At 63.4% G+C, this 19,773-nt stretch overlaps 4 non-coding genes across 4 annotated transcripts; all 4 read left to right on the top strand.

The window, feature by feature from the left end:
• The first annotated feature begins 709 nt into the window (after positions 1 to 709).
• LOC131864980 (5S ribosomal RNA) lies at positions 710 to 828 on the top strand. The gene has a single exon (XR_009363706.1). It is a non-coding gene; the product is annotated as a 5S ribosomal RNA (ribosomal RNA).
• Positions 829 to 6,743: 5,915 nt separating this feature from the next.
• LOC131864973 (5S ribosomal RNA) lies at positions 6,744 to 6,862 on the top strand. The gene has a single exon (XR_009363699.1). It is a non-coding gene; the product is annotated as a 5S ribosomal RNA (ribosomal RNA).
• Positions 6,863 to 12,777: 5,915 nt separating this feature from the next.
• On the top strand, positions 12,778 to 12,896 carry LOC131864972 (5S ribosomal RNA). The gene has a single exon (XR_009363698.1). It is a non-coding gene; the product is annotated as a 5S ribosomal RNA (ribosomal RNA).
• A 5,915-nt stretch (positions 12,897 to 18,811) lies between these two features.
• Positions 18,812 to 18,930, top strand: LOC131864971 (5S ribosomal RNA). The gene has a single exon (XR_009363697.1). It is a non-coding gene; the product is annotated as a 5S ribosomal RNA (ribosomal RNA).
• Positions 18,931 to 19,773: the final 843 nt, after the last annotated feature.

The following is a 19,773-nucleotide window of genomic DNA, read 5'->3' as shown; positions in this document are numbered from 1 at the left end:
GGACTCATTTCGAGCCTTAGAGGTCGTTTCTTGTCCGGTTGCCCTGTCTTCGACCTGGGAACCCAATTTTGGTCCTCGGGTCCCATTTTTTTTTGTCTCGCATCCCACTTTTGGCCTGTGGCCTTTTCGGGGTCGATTCTCGTTTTGGGCATCAGAGCATGTTTCTTCTCCTAAAACCCAATATTTGTTTATTAAGTCTCGGAACACATTTTTGTTCTCGTGGACCCATCATGGGTCTTGGAACGCATTTGTGGTCCTTGGGTCCCATTTTGCATCCCGAAACTTGTGTTTTGGTGCTTGATCCCTATTTTGGGTGCCCACCTTGCACCAAGTGCGCACCCGGGGCAAACCGAGCGCCTTGGTGCACCGGGGCAAGATCGAGCGTGCACCCGAGGCGCCCCGAACATGCACCAAGGTGCACTCGGCCCACATGTGAGCGCAGGTCGTTGCGCCCGAGGTGGTGTGTGGGCACCGCGTTGCAGACGGGACACTGCACGCACACGACGCCCCGTCCAGGTGCACGCACGTAGGCCGGGCCGGGTGCACACCCGACGCCCTAGCAAGGTGCGCGCACCCGGGCAGGGCTCACACTTGGCGAACGGGGCGCACTTCGCGAGGGAGGGTGTGCACCTCGACGGGGGTGGGTGGCCGGGGTGGATTCGCACGTGGGTCGCGGTTTGCTAAGTACACACTGCGACAAGCTCATAACGGGTGCGATCATACCAGCGTTAGTGCAACGGATCCCATCAGAACTCCGCAGTTAAGCGCGCTTGGGCCGGAGTAGTACTGGGATGGGTGACCTCCCGGGAAGTCCCGGTGTTGCACCCTTTTTTAGTTTTTCGCCGAGCGTCGCAATGCTATTTGAATAAACCTTTTGCCCGTTTGCGTTCTCGTCGGGGCCGGGCCGGGCCGGGGTGCGCTGCCCGCACTACCGCGCGCGCGGGGGCGACACCGAGCGCGCACCCGAGGCGCCCCGAGCACACAGGCCACGGTGCAACCCGGGCGTTGTGCGCGCACCCCGGTGCGCCCGAGGTGCTGCGCGCGCACCCAGGTGAAATCGGTGTGCACCTCGGCCAGTGCGCGCTCGGTCGAGTCGCGCACGTTGGCCAAGGTGCACGGTGATGTTTCTTACTCTAAGGTTCCGCACCAGACGCCCGGGACAGGTGAGCGAAGCTGGGCGGGGCCGGGTGCGCGGCCGGGGCAGGTGCACGCAGCTGGAGAGAGCTTTGGAGCACACCAGAGGTGCGCACCTTGGAGCACACTTCGGAGCGCACCAATGATGCGCTCCATTCAAAAGTTTCCTGAAAAGGCAAAAAAAGTTGAGATTATAGAATTTCCCACTTGAGAGATTGTAAAAAAAAAAAATTTAAAATGAAGGAAACGCGGGTGCCAAGGTGTGCGCGCCCGGGTGCGCAGCCCAGCCAAGGTGTGCGCACCAAGGCGCCCACCCTGGCGAAGGTGCACGCAAGGTGCGCACCCGAGGCAAACCGGACAATTAACCCAACTTTCGACTTCGCGCGCACCTGCGCACCTTGGAGCGCACTTCGGAGCGCTCCTTGGTGCGCACCAATCTTGGGCACCTCGGAGTGCACCATGGCGCCCACCAAGGTGCGCACCCGGGGCAAACCGAGCTCCGACTTCGTGCGCACCTTGGAGCGCACGAAAGGTGCGCACCATGGCGCCCACCAAGGTGCGCAGCCCAGCCAAGGCGTGCGCATCAAGGTGCGCACCCTGGCGAAGGTGCGCACCCGGGGCAAACCGAGCTCCGACTTCGTGCGCACCTTGGAGCGCACAAAGGGTGCGCAACCCAGCCAAGGTGTGCGCACCCCGGGCAAACCGAGCTCCGAATCGTGCGCACCTTGGAGCACACTTCGGAGCCCTCCTTGGTGCGCACCGATGTTGCGCACCTCGGAGCGCACCCGGGGAAAACAATGCAATTAACCCGACTTTCGACTTCGTGGGCACCTCGGAGCGCTCTCGGGTTCGCACCTCGGAGCACACCGAGGTGCGCACCTTTGATGCGCTGCCTTCACCAATTTCCAGAAAAGGCAAGAAAACATTGAGAAGGTGTGCGCACCGAGGTGCCCACCCTGGCGAAGGTGCACGCGAGGTGCGCACCCGGGGCAAACCGGGCTCCGACTTCGTGCACGCCATGCTGCGCACCTTGGAGGGCCATGGTGCGCACCTTGGAGCACACTTCGGAGCGCTCAATGGTGCCCAACCCAGCCAAGGTGCCCACCGCGGCGAAGGTGCACGCGAGGTGCGCACCCGGGGCAAACCGGGCTCCGACTTCGTGCACGCCGCACCTTGGAGCACACTTCGGAGCGCTCCTTGGTGCGCACCAGGGCGCGCAACCCAGCCGAGGTGCCCACCCCGGCGAAGGTGCACGCGGGGTGCGCACCCGGGGCAAACCGGGCTCCGACTTCGTGCACGCCATGGTGCCCACCGCGGCGAAGGTGCACGCGAGGTGCGCACCCGGGGCAAACCGGGCTCCGACTTCGTGCACGCCGCACCTTGGAGCACACTTCGGAGCGCTCCTTGGTGCGCACCAGGGCGCGCAACCCAGCCGAGGTGCCCACCCCGGCGAAGGTGCACGCGAGGTGCGCACCCGGGGCAAACCGGGCTCCGACTTCGTGCACGCCATGGTGCCCACCGCGGCGAAGGTGCACGCGAGGTGCGCACCCGGGGCAAACCGGGCTCCGACTTCGTGCACGCCGCACCTTGGAGCACACTTCGGAGCGCTCCTTGGTGCGCACCATGGTGCCCACCAGGGCGCGCAACCCCGCCGAAGGTGCACGCGAGGTGCGCACCCGGGGCAAACCGGGCTCCGACTTCGTGCACGCCGCACCTTGGAGCACACTTCGGAGCGCTCCTTGGTGCGCACCAGGGCGCGCAACCCCGCCGAAGGTGCACGCGAGGTGCGCACCCGGGGCAAACCGGGCTCCGACTTCGTGCACGCCATGGTGCGCACCAGGGTGCCCACCGCGGCGAAGGTGCGCACCCGGGGCAAACCGGGCTCCGACTTCGTGCACGCCGCACCTTGGAGCACACTTCGGAGCGCTCCTTGGTGCGCACCAGGGCGCGCAACCCAGCCGAGGTGCCCACCCCGGCGAAGGTGCACGCGAGGTGCGCACCCGGGGCAAACCGGGCTCCGACTTCGTGCACGCCATGGTGCCCACCGCGGCGAAGGTGCGCACCCGGGGCAAACCGGGCTAGGACTTCGTGCACGCCGCACCTTGGAGCACACTTCGGAGCGCTCCTTGGTGCGCACCATGGTGCCCACCAGGCCGCGCAACCCAGCCAAGGTGTGCGCACCAAGGTGCACGCGAGGTGCGCACCCGGGGCAAACCGGGGTCCGGCTTCGTGCACGCCGCACCTTGGAGCACACATCGGGGCGCTCCCGGGTTCGCACCGGCGTTGCGCACCGTGGTGGGCACCTCGGAGCGCACCGTGGTGGGCACCTCGGAGCACACCAAGGTGGGCAGCGAGGTGCGCACCTTTGATGCGATGCCTTCACTAATTTCCATAAAAGGCAAAAAAAAACGAGATTTTAAAATTTCCGTTTTGAAAGATAGTGAGAAAAAGGGAATGCTGGTGCCATCTTGAGCCCGCCCTGGTGCGCAGCCCAGCCAAGGTGTGCGCACCAAGGTGCCCACCCTGGCGAAGGTGCGCGCCCGGGCAATTAACCCAACTTCCAACTTCGCGCGCGCCAGGGTGGGAGCGCACCCAACAACCGGGCCTGGGAAGAGCCAATGCGAGAAACCCCACCAAACGCTCTGACAAAAAAAGAGGGGGCGCTCCAGTAACCCCGCTTCGGAGCGCACCCTGGGCAAACCCAGCCAGGGTGCCCACCCCGGCCAAGGTGCAGGCGAGGTGCGCACCCGGGGCAAACCGGGCTCCGACAACGTGCACGCCGCACCTTGGAGCACACTTCGTAGCGCTCCCGGGTGCGCACCTCAGAGCACACCAAGGTGGGCAGCGAGGTGCGCACCTTTGATGCGCTGCCTTCACTAATTTCCAGAAAAGGCAAAAAAAAGAGGAGATTTTAAAATTTCCGTTTTGAAAGATAGTGAAAAAAACGGAACGCGGGTGCCATCTTGAGCCCGCCCTGGTGCACAGCCCAGGTAAGGTGCCCACCCTGGCAAAGGTGCGCACCCGGGCAATTAACCCTACTTCCGACTTCGTGCGCGCCAGGGTGGCAACCGGGCCTGGGAAGAGCCAATGCGAGAAACCCCACCAAACGCTCCGACAAAAAAAGAGGCGGCGCTCCAATAACCCCGCTTCGGAGCGCAGCCGGGGCAAACCCAGCCAAGGTGCCCACCCCGACGAAGGTGCACGCGAGGTGCGCACCCGGGGCAAACCGGGCTCCGACAACGTGCACGCAGCACCTTGGAGCACACTTCGAAGCACTCCCGGGTGCCCACCGGCGTTGCGCACCGTGGTGGGCAGCGAGGTGCGCACCTTTGATGCGCTGCCTTCACTAATTTCCAGAAAAGGCAAAAAAAAATGAGATTTTAAAATTTCCGTTTTGAAAGATAGTGAAAAAAACGGAACGCGGGTGCCATCTTGAGCCCGCCCTGGTGCGCAGCCCAGGCAAGGCATGCGCACCAAGGTGCCCACCCGCGGTGCACGCCCGGGGCAAACCGGGCTCCGACTTCGTGCAGGCCGCACCTTGGAGCACACTTCGGAGCGCTCCTTGGTGCGCACCATGGTGCCCACCAGGGCGCACCCGGGGCAAACCGGGCTCCGACTTCGTGCACGCCGCACCTTGGAGCACACATCGGAGCGCTCCCAGGTTCGCACCAGCGTTGCGCACCTTTGATGCGCTGCCTTCACTAATTTCCAGAAAAGGCAAAAAAAAACGATATTTTAAAATTTCCGTTCTGAAAGATAGTGAAAAAAACGGAACGCGGGTGCCATCTTGAGCCCTTCCTGGTGCGCAGCCCAGGCAAGTTGTGCGCACCAAGGTGCCCACCCTGGCGGAGGTGCGCGCCCGGGGCAAACCGGGCTCCGACTTCGTGCACTGCATGGTGCCCACCAAGGCGCGCAACCCAGCCAAGGTGCCCACCGCAGCGAAGGTGCACGCGAGGTGCGCACCCGAGGTGCACACCCGGGGCAAACCGAGCTCCGACTTCGTGCACGCCGCACCTTGGAGCACACTTCAGAGCGCTCCTTGGTGCGCACCAGGGCGCGCAACCCAGCCAAGGTGCTCACCCCGGCGAAGGTGCACGCGAGGTGCGCACCCGGGGCAAGCCGGGCTCGGACTTCGTGCACGCCGCACCTTGGAGCACACATCGGAGCGCTCCCGGGTTCGCACCAGCATTGCGCACCTTTGATGCGCTGCCTTCACTAATTTCCAGAAAAGGCAAAAAAAAAAAAAAAACGAGATTTTAAAATTTCCGTTTTGAAAGATAGTGAAAAAAACGGAACGCGGGTGCCATCTTGAGCCCGCCCTGGTGTGCAGCCCAGGCAAGTTGTGCGCACCAAGGCACCCACCCTGGCCAAGGTGGGTCACGGGGTGGGTCCTAGGGTGGGTAACGGGGTGGGTACTAAGGTGCGTGCCAAGGTGGGTCATGGGGTGGGTGCCAAGGTGGGCACCAGGGTGGGTGTGCACCAACCCTAGCCAGGGTAGGTCACGGGGTGGTTGTCGGGGTGGGCGTCAAGGAGCCAAGGTGGGTGGCAAGTAGCCAAGTTGCGTGCCAAGGTGGGTGTCGGGGTGGGTGCCAAGGATCCAAGGTGGGTGCCAAGGAACCAAGGTGGGTGTCTGGGTGGGTGCCGAGGTGGGAGCCAGGGTGGGTCCCAAGGTGAGTGCAAAGGTGGGTGCCAGGGTCAAGGTGAGTGCCAATGTGGGTTCCAAGGTGCCAGGGTCAGGGTGAGTGCCAATGTGGGTTCAAAGGTGCTAAGTTGGGTGCGAGGTTGGGTGCGAGGGTGGGTGGGTGCCAAGGTGTGCTAGGTGGAAGCCCGGGTGGGTCGGCATCCCATGGGTGTCGAGTTGGGTGCCTGATGGGTGCTTCTTGTCAAGTTTTAGTCGTCGGGACTCATTTCGAGCCTTAGAGGTCGTTTCTTGTCCGGTTGCCCTGTCTTCGACCTGGGAACCCAATTTTGGTCCTCGGGTCCCATTTTTTTTTGTCTCGCATCCCACTTTTGGCCTGTGGCCTTTTCGGGGTCGATTCTCGTTTTGGGCATCAGAGCATGTTTCTTCTCCTAAAACCCAATATTTGTTTATTAAGTCTCGGAACACATTTTTGTTCTCGTGGACCCATCATGGGTCTTGGAACGCATTTGTGGTCCTTGGGTCCCATTTTGCATCCCGAAACTTGTGTTTTGGTGCTTGATCCCTATTTTGGGTGCCCACCTTGCACCAAGTGCGCACCCGGGGCAAACCGAGCGCCTTGGTGCACCGGGGCAAGATCGAGCGTGCACCCGAGGCGCCCCGAACATGCACCAAGGTGCACTCGGCCCACATGTGAGCGCAGGTCGTTGCGCCCGAGGTGGTGTGTGGGCACCGCGTTGCAGACGGGACACTGCACGCACACGACGCCCCGTCCAGGTGCACGCACGTAGGCCGGGCCGGGTGCACACCCGACGCCCTAGCAAGGTGCGCGCACCCGGGCAGGGCTCACACTTGGCGAACGGGGCGCACTTCGCGAGGGAGGGTGTGCACCTCGACGGGGGTGGGTGGCCGGGGTGGATTCGCACGTGGGTCGCGGTTTGCTAAGTACACACTGCGACAAGCTCATAACGGGTGCGATCATACCAGCGTTAGTGCACCGGATCCCATCAGAACTCCGCAGTTAAGCGCGCTTGGGCCGGAGTAGTACTGGGATGGGTGACCTCCCGGGAAGTCCCGGTGTTGCACCCTTTTTTAGTTTTTCGCCGGGCGTCGCAATGCTATTTGAATAAACCTTTTGCCCGTTTGCGTTCTCGTCGGGGCCGGGCCGGGCCGGGGTGCGCTGCCCGCACTACCGCGCGCGCGGGGGCGACACCGAGCGCGCACCCGAGGCGCCCCGAGCACACAGGCCACGGTGCAACCCGGGCGTTGTGCGCGCACCCCGGTGCGCCCGAGGTGCTGCGCGCGCACCCAGGTGAAATCGGTGTGCACCTCGGCCAGTGCGCGCTCGGTCGAGTCGCGCACGTTGGCCAAGGTGCACGGTGATGTTTCTTACTCTAAGGTTCCGCACCAGACGCCCGGGACAGGTGAGCGAAGCTGGGCGGGGCCGGGTGCGCGGCCGGGGCAGGTGCACGCAGCTGGAGAGAGCTTTGGAGCACACCAGAGGTGCGCACCTTGGAGCACACTTCGGAGCGCACCAATGATGCGCTCCATTCAAAAGTTTCCTGAAAAGGCAAAAAAAGTTGAGATTATAGAATTTCCCACTTGAGAGATTGTAAAAAAAAAAAATTTAAAATGAAGGAAACGCGGGTGCCAAGGTGTGCGCGCCCGGGTGCGCAGCCCAGCCAAGGTGTGCGCACCAAGGCGCCCACCCTGGCGAAGGTGCACGCAAGGTGCGCACCCGAGGCAAACCGGACAATTAACCCAACTTTCGACTTCGCGCGCACCTGCGCACCTTGGAGCGCACTTCGGAGCGCTCCTTGGTGCGCACCAATCTTGGGCACCTCGGAGTGCACCATGGCGCCCACCAAGGTGCGCACCCGGGGCAAACCGAGCTCCGACTTCGTGCGCACCTTGGAGCGCACGAAAGGTGCGCACCATGGCGCCCACCAAGGTGCGCAGCCCAGCCAAGGCGTGCGCATCAAGGTGCGCACCCTGGCGAAGGTGCGCACCCGGGGCAAACCGAGCTCCGACTTCGTGCGCACCTTGGAGCGCACAAAGGGTGCGCAACCCAGCCAAGGTGTGCGCACCCCGGGCAAACCGAGCTCCGAATCGTGCGCACCTTGGAGCACACTTCGGAGCCCTCCTTGGTGCGCACCGATGTTGCGCACCTCGGAGCGCACCCGGGGAAAACAATGCAATTAACCCGACTTTCGACTTCGTGGGCACCTCGGAGCGCTCTCGGGTTCGCACCTCGGAGCACACCGAGGTGCGCACCTTTGATGCGCTGCCTTCACCAATTTCCAGAAAAGGCAAGAAAACATTGAGAAGGTGTGCGCACCGAGGTGCCCACCCTGGCGAAGGTGCACGCGAGGTGCGCACCCGGGGCAAACCGGGCTCCGACTTCGTGCACGCCATGCTGCGCACCTTGGAGGGCCATGGTGCGCACCTTGGAGCACACTTCGGAGCGCTCAATGGTGCCCAACCCAGCCAAGGTGCCCACCGCGGCGAAGGTGCACGCGAGGTGCGCACCCGGGGCAAACCGGGCTCCGACTTCGTGCACGCCGCACCTTGGAGCACACTTCGGAGCGCTCCTTGGTGCGCACCAGGGCGCGCAACCCAGCCGAGGTGCCCACCCCGGCGAAGGTGCACGCGGGGTGCGCACCCGGGGCAAACCGGGCTCCGACTTCGTGCACGCCATGGTGCCCACCGCGGCGAAGGTGCACGCGAGGTGCGCACCCGGGGCAAACCGGGCTCCGACTTCGTGCACGCCGCACCTTGGAGCACACTTCGGAGCGCTCCTTGGTGCGCACCAGGGCGCGCAACCCAGCCGAGGTGCCCACCCCGGCGAAGGTGCACGCGAGGTGCGCACCCGGGGCAAACCGGGCTCCGACTTCGTGCACGCCATGGTGCCCACCGCGGCGAAGGTGCACGCGAGGTGCGCACCCGGGGCAAACCGGGCTCCGACTTCGTGCACGCCGCACCTTGGAGCACACTTCGGAGCGCTCCTTGGTGCGCACCATGGTGCCCACCAGGGCGCGCAACCCCGCCGAAGGTGCACGCGAGGTGCGCACCCGGGGCAAACCGGGCTCCGACTTCGTGCACGCCGCACCTTGGAGCACACTTCGGAGCGCTCCTTGGTGCGCACCAGGGCGCGCAACCCCGCCGAAGGTGCACGCGAGGTGCGCACCCGGGGCAAACCGGGCTCCGACTTCGTGCACGCCATGGTGCGCACCAGGGTGCCCACCGCGGCGAAGGTGCGCACCCGGGGCAAACCGGGCTCCGACTTCGTGCACGCCGCACCTTGGAGCACACTTCGGAGCGCTCCTTGGTGCGCACCAGGGCGCGCAACCCAGCCGAGGTGCCCACCCCGGCGAAGGTGCACGCGAGGTGCGCACCCGGGGCAAACCGGGCTCCGACTTCGTGCACGCCATGGTGCCCACCGCGGCGAAGGTGCGCACCCGGGGCAAACCGGGCTAGGACTTCGTGCACGCCGCACCTTGGAGCACACTTCGGAGCGCTCCTTGGTGCGCACCATGGTGCCCACCAGGCCGCGCAACCCAGCCAAGGTGTGCGCACCAAGGTGCACGCGAGGTGCGCACCCGGGGCAAACCGGGGTCCGGCTTCGTGCACGCCGCACCTTGGAGCACACATCGGGGCGCTCCCGGGTTCGCACCGGCGTTGCGCACCGTGGTGGGCACCTCGGAGCGCACCGTGGTGGGCACCTCGGAGCACACCAAGGTGGGCAGCGAGGTGCGCACCTTTGATGCGATGCCTTCACTAATTTCCATAAAAGGCAAAAAAAAACGAGATTTTAAAATTTCCGTTTTGAAAGATAGTGAGAAAAAGGGAATGCTGGTGCCATCTTGAGCCCGCCCTGGTGCGCAGCCCAGCCAAGGTGTGCGCACCAAGGTGCCCACCCTGGCGAAGGTGCGCGCCCGGGCAATTAACCCAACTTCCAACTTCGCGCGCGCCAGGGTGGGAGCGCACCCAACAACCGGGCCTGGGAAGAGCCAATGCGAGAAACCCCACCAAACGCTCTGACAAAAAAAGAGGGGGCGCTCCAGTAACCCCGCTTCGGAGCGCACCCTGGGCAAACCCAGCCAGGGTGCCCACCCCGGCCAAGGTGCAGGCGAGGTGCGCACCCGGGGCAAACCGGGCTCCGACAACGTGCACGCCGCACCTTGGAGCACACTTCGTAGCGCTCCCGGGTGCGCACCTCAGAGCACACCAAGGTGGGCAGCGAGGTGCGCACCTTTGATGCGCTGCCTTCACTAATTTCCAGAAAAGGCAAAAAAAAGAGGAGATTTTAAAATTTCCGTTTTGAAAGATAGTGAAAAAAACGGAACGCGGGTGCCATCTTGAGCCCGCCCTGGTGCACAGCCCAGGTAAGGTGCCCACCCTGGCAAAGGTGCGCACCCGGGCAATTAACCCTACTTCCGACTTCGTGCGCGCCAGGGTGGCAACCGGGCCTGGGAAGAGCCAATGCGAGAAACCCCACCAAACGCTCCGACAAAAAAAGAGGCGGCGCTCCAATAACCCCGCTTCGGAGCGCAGCCGGGGCAAACCCAGCCAAGGTGCCCACCCCGACGAAGGTGCACGCGAGGTGCGCACCCGGGGCAAACCGGGCTCCGACAACGTGCACGCAGCACCTTGGAGCACACTTCGAAGCACTCCCGGGTGCCCACCGGCGTTGCGCACCGTGGTGGGCAGCGAGGTGCGCACCTTTGATGCGCTGCCTTCACTAATTTCCAGAAAAGGCAAAAAAAAATGAGATTTTAAAATTTCCGTTTTGAAAGATAGTGAAAAAAACGGAACGCGGGTGCCATCTTGAGCCCGCCCTGGTGCGCAGCCCAGGCAAGGCATGCGCACCAAGGTGCCCACCCGCGGTGCACGCCCGGGGCAAACCGGGCTCCGACTTCGTGCAGGCCGCACCTTGGAGCACACTTCGGAGCGCTCCTTGGTGCGCACCATGGTGCCCACCAGGGCGCACCCGGGGCAAACCGGGCTCCGACTTCGTGCACGCCGCACCTTGGAGCACACATCGGAGCGCTCCCAGGTTCGCACCAGCGTTGCGCACCTTTGATGCGCTGCCTTCACTAATTTCCAGAAAAGGCAAAAAAAAACGATATTTTAAAATTTCCGTTCTGAAAGATAGTGAAAAAAACGGAACGCGGGTGCCATCTTGAGCCCTTCCTGGTGCGCAGCCCAGGCAAGTTGTGCGCACCAAGGTGCCCACCCTGGCGGAGGTGCGCGCCCGGGGCAAACCGGGCTCCGACTTCGTGCACTGCATGGTGCCCACCAAGGCGCGCAACCCAGCCAAGGTGCCCACCGCAGCGAAGGTGCACGCGAGGTGCGCACCCGAGGTGCACACCCGGGGCAAACCGAGCTCCGACTTCGTGCACGCCGCACCTTGGAGCACACTTCAGAGCGCTCCTTGGTGCGCACCAGGGCGCGCAACCCAGCCAAGGTGCTCACCCCGGCGAAGGTGCACGCGAGGTGCGCACCCGGGGCAAGCCGGGCTCGGACTTCGTGCACGCCGCACCTTGGAGCACACATCGGAGCGCTCCCGGGTTCGCACCAGCATTGCGCACCTTTGATGCGCTGCCTTCACTAATTTCCAGAAAAGGCAAAAAAAAAAAAAAAATGAGATTTTAAAATTTCCGTTTTGAAAGATAGTGAAAAAAACGGAACGCGGGTGCCATCTTGAGCCCGCCCTGGTGTGCAGCCCAGGCAAGTTGTGCGCACCAAGGCACCCACCCTGGCCAAGGTGGGTCACGGGGTGGGTCCTAGGGTGGGTAACGGGGTGGGTACTAAGGTGCGTGCCAAGGTGGGTCATGGGGTGGGTGCCAAGGTGGGCACCAGGGTGGGTGTGCACCAACCCTAGCCAGGGTAGGTCACGGGGTGGTTGTCGGGGTGGGCGTCAAGGAGCCAAGGTGGGTGGCAAGTAGCCAAGTTGCGTGCCAAGGTGGGTGTCGGGGTGGGTGCCAAGGATCCAAGGTGGGTGCCAAGGAACCAAGGTGGGTGTCTGGGTGGGTGCCGAGGTGGGAGCCAGGGTGGGTCCCAAGGTGAGTGCAAAGGTGGGTGCCAGGGTCAAGGTGAGTGCCAATGTGGGTTCCAAGGTGCCAGGGTCAGGGTGAGTGCCAATGTGGGTTCAAAGGTGCTAAGTTGGGTGCGAGGTTGGGTGCGAGGGTGGGTGGGTGCCAAGGTGTGCTAGGTGGAAGCCCGGGTGGGTCGGCATCCCATGGGTGTCGAGTTGGGTGCCTGATGGGTGCTTCTTGTCAAGTTTTAGTCGTCGGGACTCATTTCGAGCCTTAGAGGTCGTTTCTTGTCCGGTTGCCCTGTCTTCGACCTGGGAACCCAATTTTGGTCCTCGGGTCCCATTTTTTTTTGTCTCGCATCCCACTTTTGGCCTGTGGCCTTTTCGGGGTCGATTCTCGTTTTGGGCATCAGAGCATGTTTCTTCTCCTAAAACCCAATATTTGTTTATTAAGTCTCGGAACACATTTTTGTTCTCGTGGACCCATCATGGGTCTTGGAACGCATTTGTGGTCCTTGGGTCCCATTTTGCATCCCGAAACTTGTGTTTTGGTGCTTGATCCCTATTTTGGGTGCCCACCTTGCACCAAGTGCGCACCCGGGGCAAACCGAGCGCCTTGGTGCACCGGGGCAAGATCGAGCGTGCACCCGAGGCGCCCCGAACATGCACCAAGGTGCACTCGGCCCACATGTGAGCGCAGGTCGTTGCGCCCGAGGTGGTGTGTGGGCACCGCGTTGCAGACGGGACACTGCACGCACACGACGCCCCGTCCAGGTGCACGCACGTAGGCCGGGCCGGGTGCACACCCGACGCCCTAGCAAGGTGCGCGCACCCGGGCAGGGCTCACACTTGGCGAACGGGGCGCACTTCGCGAGGGAGGGTGTGCACCTCGACGGGGGTGGGTGGCCGGGGTGGATTCGCACGTGGGTCGCGGTTTGCTAAGTACACACTGCGACAAGCTCATAACGGGTGCGATCATACCAGCGTTAGTGCACCGGATCCCATCAGAACTCCGCAGTTAAGCGCGCTTGGGCCGGAGTAGTACTGGGATGGGTGACCTCCCGGGAAGTCCCGGTGTTGCACCCTTTCTTAGTTTTTCGCCGGGCGTCGCAATGCTATTTGAATAAACCTTTTGCCCGTTTGCGTTCTCGTCGGGGCCGGGCCGGGCCGGGGTGCGCTGCCCGCACTACCGCGCGCGCGGGGGCGACACCGAGCGCGCACCCGAGGCGCCCCGAGCACACAGGCCACGGTGCAACCCGGGCGTTGTGCGCGCACCCCGGTGCGCCCGAGGTGCTGCGCGCGCACCCAGGTGAAATCGGTGTGCACCTCGGCCAGTGCGCGCTCGGTCGAGTCGCGCACGTTGGCCAAGGTGCACGGTGATGTTTCTTACTCTAAGGTTCCGCACCAGACGCCCGGGACAGGTGAGCGAAGCTGGGCGGGGCCGGGTGCGCGGCCGGGGCAGGTGCACGCAGCTGGAGAGAGCTTTGGAGCACACCAGAGGTGCGCACCTTGGAGCACACTTCGGAGCGCACCAATGATGCGCTCCATTCAAAAGTTTCCTGAAAAGGCAAAAAAAGTTGAGATTATAGAATTTCCCACTTGAGAGATTGTAAAAAAAAAAAATTTAAAATGAAGGAAACGCGGGTGCCAAGGTGTGCGCGCCCGGGTGCGCAGCCCAGCCAAGGTGTGCGCACCAAGGCGCCCACCCTGGCGAAGGTGCACGCAAGGTGCGCACCCGAGGCAAACCGGACAATTAACCCAACTTTCGACTTCGCGCGCACCTGCGCACCTTGGAGCGCACTTCGGAGCGCTCCTTGGTGCGCACCAATCTTGGGCACCTCGGAGTGCACCATGGCGCCCACCAAGGTGCGCACCCGGGGCAAACCGAGCTCCGACTTCGTGCGCACCTTGGAGCGCACGAAAGGTGCGCACCATGGCGCCCACCAAGGTGCGCAGCCCAGCCAAGGCGTGCGCATCAAGGTGCGCACCCTGGCGAAGGTGCGCACCCGGGGCAAACCGAGCTCCGACTTCGTGCGCACCTTGGAGCGCACAAAGGGTGCGCAACCCAGCCAAGGTGTGCGCACCCCGGGCAAACCGAGCTCCGAATCGTGCGCACCTTGGAGCACACTTCGGAGCCCTCCTTGGTGCGCACCGATGTTGCGCACCTCGGAGCGCACCCGGGGAAAACAATGCAATTAACCCGACTTTCGACTTCGTGGGCACCTCGGAGCGCTCTCGGGTTCGCACCTCGGAGCACACCGAGGTGCGCACCTTTGATGCGCTGCCTTCACCAATTTCCAGAAAAGGCAAGAAAACATTGAGAAGGTGTGCGCACCGAGGTGCCCACCCTGGCGAAGGTGCACGCGAGGTGCGCACCCGGGGCAAACCGGGCTCCGACTTCGTGCACGCCATGCTGCGCACCTTGGAGGGCCATGGTGCGCACCTTGGAGCACACTTCGGAGCGCTCAATGGTGCCCAACCCAGCCAAGGTGCCCACCGCGGCGAAGGTGCACGCGAGGTGCGCACCCGGGGCAAACCGGGCTCCGACTTCGTGCACGCCGCACCTTGGAGCACACTTCGGAGCGCTCCTTGGTGCGCACCAGGGCGCGCAACCCAGCCGAGGTGCCCACCCCGGCGAAGGTGCACGCGGGGTGCGCACCCGGGGCAAACCGGGCTCCGACTTCGTGCACGCCATGGTGCCCACCGCGGCGAAGGTGCACGCGAGGTGCGCACCCGGGGCAAACCGGGCTCCGACTTCGTGCACGCCGCACCTTGGAGCACACTTCGGAGCGCTCCTTGGTGCGCACCAGGGCGCGCAACCCAGCCGAGGTGCCCACCCCGGCGAAGGTGCACGCGAGGTGCGCACCCGGGGCAAACCGGGCTCCGACTTCGTGCACGCCATGGTGCCCACCGCGGCGAAGGTGCACGCGAGGTGCGCACCCGGGGCAAACCGGGCTCCGACTTCGTGCACGCCGCACCTTGGAGCACACTTCGGAGCGCTCCTTGGTGCGCACCATGGTGCCCACCAGGGCGCGCAACCCCGCCGAAGGTGCACGCGAGGTGCGCACCCGGGGCAAACCGGGCTCCGACTTCGTGCACGCCGCACCTTGGAGCACACTTCGGAGCGCTCCTTGGTGCGCACCAGGGCGCGCAACCCCGCCGAAGGTGCACGCGAGGTGCGCACCCGGGGCAAACCGGGCTCCGACTTCGTGCACGCCATGGTGCGCACCAGGGTGCCCACCGCGGCGAAGGTGCGCACCCGGGGCAAACCGGGCTCCGACTTCGTGCACGCCGCACCTTGGAGCACACTTCGGAGCGCTCCTTGGTGCGCACCAGGGCGCGCAACCCAGCCGAGGTGCCCACCCCGGCGAAGGTGCACGCGAGGTGCGCACCCGGGGCAAACCGGGCTCCGACTTCGTGCACGCCATGGTGCCCACCGCGGCGAAGGTGCGCACCCGGGGCAAACCGGGCTAGGACTTCGTGCACGCCGCACCTTGGAGCACACTTCGGAGCGCTCCTTGGTGCGCACCATGGTGCCCACCAGGCCGCGCAACCCAGCCAAGGTGTGCGCACCAAGGTGCACGCGAGGTGCGCACCCGGGGCAAACCGGGGTCCGGCTTCGTGCACGCCGCACCTTGGAGCACACATCGGGGCGCTCCCGGGTTCGCACCGGCGTTGCGCACCGTGGTGGGCACCTCGGAGCGCACCGTGGTGGGCACCTCGGAGCACACCAAGGTGGGCAGCGAGGTGCGCACCTTTGATGCGATGCCTTCACTAATTTCCATAAAAGGCAAAAAAAAACGAGATTTTAAAATTTCCGTTTTGAAAGATAGTGAGAAAAAGGGAATGCTGGTGCCATCTTGAGCCCGCCCTGGTGCGCAGCCCAGCCAAGGTGTGCGCACCAAGGTGCCCACCCTGGCGAAGGTGCGCGCCCGGGCAATTAACCCAACTTCCAACTTCGCGCGCGCCAGGGTGGGAGCGCACCCAACAACCGGGCCTGGGAAGAGCCAATGCGAGAAACCCCACCAAACGCTCTGACAAAAAAAGAGGGGGCGCTCCAGTAACCCCGCTTCGGAGCGCACCCTGGGCAAACCCAGCCAGGGTGCCCACCCCGGCCAAGGTGCAGGCGAGGTGCGCACCCGGGGCAAACCGGGCTCCGACAACGTGCACGCCGCACCTTGGAGCACACTTCGTAGCGCTCCCGGGTGCGCACCTCAGAGCACACCAAGGTGGGCAGCGAGGTGCGCACCTTTGATGCGCTGCCTTCACTAATTTCCAGAAAAGGCAAAAAAAAGAGGAGATTTTAAAATTTCCGTTTTGAAAGATAGTGAAAAAAACGGAACGCGGGTGCCATCTTGAGCCCGCCCTGGTGCACAGCCCAGGTAAGGTGCCCACCCTGGCAAAGGTGCGCACCCGGGCAATTAACCCTACTTCCGACTTCGTGCGCGCCAGGGTGGCAACCGGGCCTGGGAAGAGCCAATGCGAGAAACCCCACCAAACGCTCCGACAAAAAAAGAGGCGGCGCTCCAATAACCCCGCTTCGGAGCGCAGCCGGGGCAAACCCAGCCAAGGTGCCCACCCCGACGAAGGTGCACGCGAGGTGCGCACCCGGGGCAAACCGGGCTCCGACAACGTGCACGCAGCACCTTGGAGCACACTTCGAAGCACTCCCGGGTGCCCACCGGCGTTGCGCACCGTGGTGGGCAGCGAGGTGCGCACCTTTGATGCGCTGCCTTCACTAATTTCCAGAAAAGGCAAAAAAAAATGAGATTTTAAAATTTCCGTTTTGAAAGATAGTGAAAAAAACGGAACGCGGGTGCCATCTTGAGCCCGCCCTGGTGCGCAGCCCAGGCAAGGCATGCGCACCAAGGTGCCCACCCGCGGTGCACGCCCGGGGCAAACCGGGCTCCGACTTCGTGCAGGCCGCACCTTGGAGCACACTTCGGAGCGCTCCTTGGTGCGCACCATGGTGCCCACCAGGGCGCACCCGGGGCAAACCGGGCTCCGACTTCGTGCACGCCGCACCTTGGAGCACACATCGGAGCGCTCCCAGGTTCGCACCAGCGTTGCGCACCTTTGATGCGCTGCCTTCACTAATTTCCAGAAAAGGCAAAAAAAAACGATATTTTAAAATTTCCGTTCTGAAAGATAGTGAAAAAAACGGAACGCGGGTGCCATCTTGAGCCCTTCCTGGTGCGCAGCCCAGGCAAGTTGTGCGCACCAAGGTGCCCACCCTGGCGGAGGTGCGCGCCCGGGGCAAACCGGGCTCCGACTTCGTGCACTGCATGGTGCCCACCAAGGCGCGCAACCCAGCCAAGGTGCCCACCGCAGCGAAGGTGCACGCGAGGTGCGCACCCGAGGTGCACACCCGGGGCAAACCGAGCTCCGACTTCGTGCACGCCGCACCTTGGAGCACACTTCAGAGCGCTCCTTGGTGCGCACCAGGGCGCGCAACCCAGCCAAGGTGCTCACCCCGGCGAAGGTGCACGCGAGGTGCGCACCCGGGGCAAGCCGGGCTCGGACTTCGTGCACGCCGCACCTTGGAGCACACATCGGAGCGCTCCCGGGTTCGCACCAGCATTGCGCACCTTTGATGCGCTGCCTTCACTAATTTCCAGAAAAGGCAAAAAAAAAAAAAAAACGAGATTTTAAAATTTCCGTTTTGAAAGATAGTGAAAAAAACGGAACGCGGGTGCCATCTTGAGCCCGCCCTGGTGTGCAGCCCAGGCAAGTTGTGCGCACCAAGGCACCCACCCTGGCCAAGGTGGGTCACGGGGTGGGTCCTAGGGTGGGTAACGGGGTGGGTACTAAGGTGCGTGCCAAGGTGGGTCATGGGGTGGGTGCCAAGGTGGGCACCAGGGTGGGTGTGCACCAACCCTAGCCAGGGTAGGTCACGGGGTGGTTGTCGGGGTGGGCGTCAAGGAGCCAAGGTGGGTGGCAAGTAGCCAAGTTGCGTGCCAAGGTGGGTGTCGGGGTGGGTGCCAAGGATCCAAGGTGGGTGCCAAGGAACCAAGGTGGGTGTCTGGGTGGGTGCCGAGGTGGGAGCCAGGGTGGGTCCCAAGGTGAGTGCAAAGGTGGGTGCCAGGGTCAAGGTGAGTGCCAATGTGGGTTCCAAGGTGCCAGGGTCAGGGTGAGTGCCAATGTGGGTTCAAAGGTGCTAAGTTGGGTGCGAGGTTGGGTGCGAGGGTGGGTGGGTGCCAAGGTGTGCTAGGTGGAAGCCCGGGTGGGTCGGCATCCCATGGGTGTCGAGTTGGGTGCCTGATGGGTGCTTCTTGTCAAGTTTTAGTCGTCGGGACTCATTTCGAGCCTTAGAGGTCGTTTCTTGTCCGGTTGCCCTGTCTTCGACCTGGGAACCCAATTTTGGTCCTCGGGTCCCATTTTTTTTTGTCTCGCATCCCACTTTTGGCCTGTGGCCTTTTCGGGGTCGATTCTCGTTTTGGGCATCAGAGCATGTTTCTTCTCCTAAAACCCAATATTTGTTTATTAAGTCTCGGAACACATTTTTGTTCTCGTGGACCCATCATGGGTCTTGGAACGCATTTGTGGTCCTTGGGTCCCATTTTGCATCCCGAAACTTGTGTTTTGGTGCTTGATCCCTATTTTGGGTGCCCACCTTGCACCAAGTGCGCACCCGGGGCAAACCGAGCGCCTTGGTGCACCGGGGCAAGATCGAGCGTGCACCCGAGGCGCCCCGAACATGCACCAAGGTGCACTCGGCCCACATGTGAGCGCAGGTCGTTGCGCCCGAGGTGGTGTGTGGGCACCGCGTTGCAGACGGGACACTGCACGCACACGACGCCCCGTCCAGGTGCACGCACGTAGGCCGGGCCGGGTGCACACCCGACGCCCTAGCAAGGTGCGCGCACCCGGGCAGGGCTCACACTTGGCGAACGGGGCGCACTTCGCGAGGGAGGGTGTGCACCTCGACGGGGGTGGGTGGCCGGGGTGGATTCGCACGTGGGTCGCGGTTTGCTAAGTACACACTGCGACAAGCTCATAACGGGTGCGATCATACCAGCGTTAGTGCACCGGATCCCATCAGAACTCCGCAGTTAAGCGCGCTTGGGCCGGAGTAGTACTGGGATGGGTGACCTCCCGGGAAGTCCCGGTGTTGCACCCTTTCTTAGTTTTTCGCCGGGCGTCGCAATGCTATTTGAATAAACCTTTTGCCCGTTTGCGTTCTCGTCGGGGCCGGGCCGGGCCGGGGTGCGCTGCCCGCACTACCGCGCGCGCGGGGGGCGACACCGAGCGCGCACCCGAGGCGCCCCGAGCACACAGGCCACGGTGCAACCCGGGCGTTGTGCGCGCACCCCGGTGCGCCCGAGGTGCTGCGCGCGCACCCAGGTGAAATCGGTGTGCACCTCGGCCAGTGCGCGCTCGGTCGAGTCGCGCACGTTGGCCAAGGTGCACGGTGATGTTTCTTACTCTAAGGTTCCGCACCAGACGCCCGGGACAGGTGAGCGAAGCTGGGCGGGGCCGGGTGCGCGGCCGGGGCAGGTGCACGCAGCTGGAGAGAGCTTTGGAGCACACCAGAGGTGCGCACCTTGGAGCACACTTCGGAGCGCACCAATGATGCGCTCCATTCAAAAGTTTCCTGAAAAGGCAAAAAAAGTTGAGATTATAGAATTTCCCACTTGAGAGATTGTAAAAAAAAAAAATTTAAAATGAAGGAAACGCGGGTGCCAAGGTGTGCGCGCCCGGGTGCGCAGCCCAGCCAAGGTGTGCGCACCAAGGCGCCCACCCTGGCGAAGGTGCACGCAAGGTGCGCACCCGAGGCAAACCGGACAATTAACCCAACTTTCGACTTCGCGCGCACCTGCGCACCTTGGAGCGCACTTCGGAGCGCTCCTTGGTGCGCACCAATCTTGGGCACCTCGGAGTGCACCATGGCGCCCACCAAGGTGCGCACCCGGGGCAAACCGAGCTCCGACTTCGTGCGCACCTTGGAGCGCACGAAAGGTGC

The sequence above is a fragment of the Cryptomeria japonica genome, unplaced genomic scaffold, assembly GCF_030272615.1.
Source record: "Cryptomeria japonica unplaced genomic scaffold, Sugi_1.0 HiC_scaffold_98, whole genome shotgun sequence".
Taxonomy (NCBI): Eukaryota; Viridiplantae; Streptophyta; class Pinopsida; order Cupressales; family Cupressaceae; genus Cryptomeria; species Cryptomeria japonica.
This window is presented reverse-complemented; position numbering and strand designations above follow the sequence as displayed.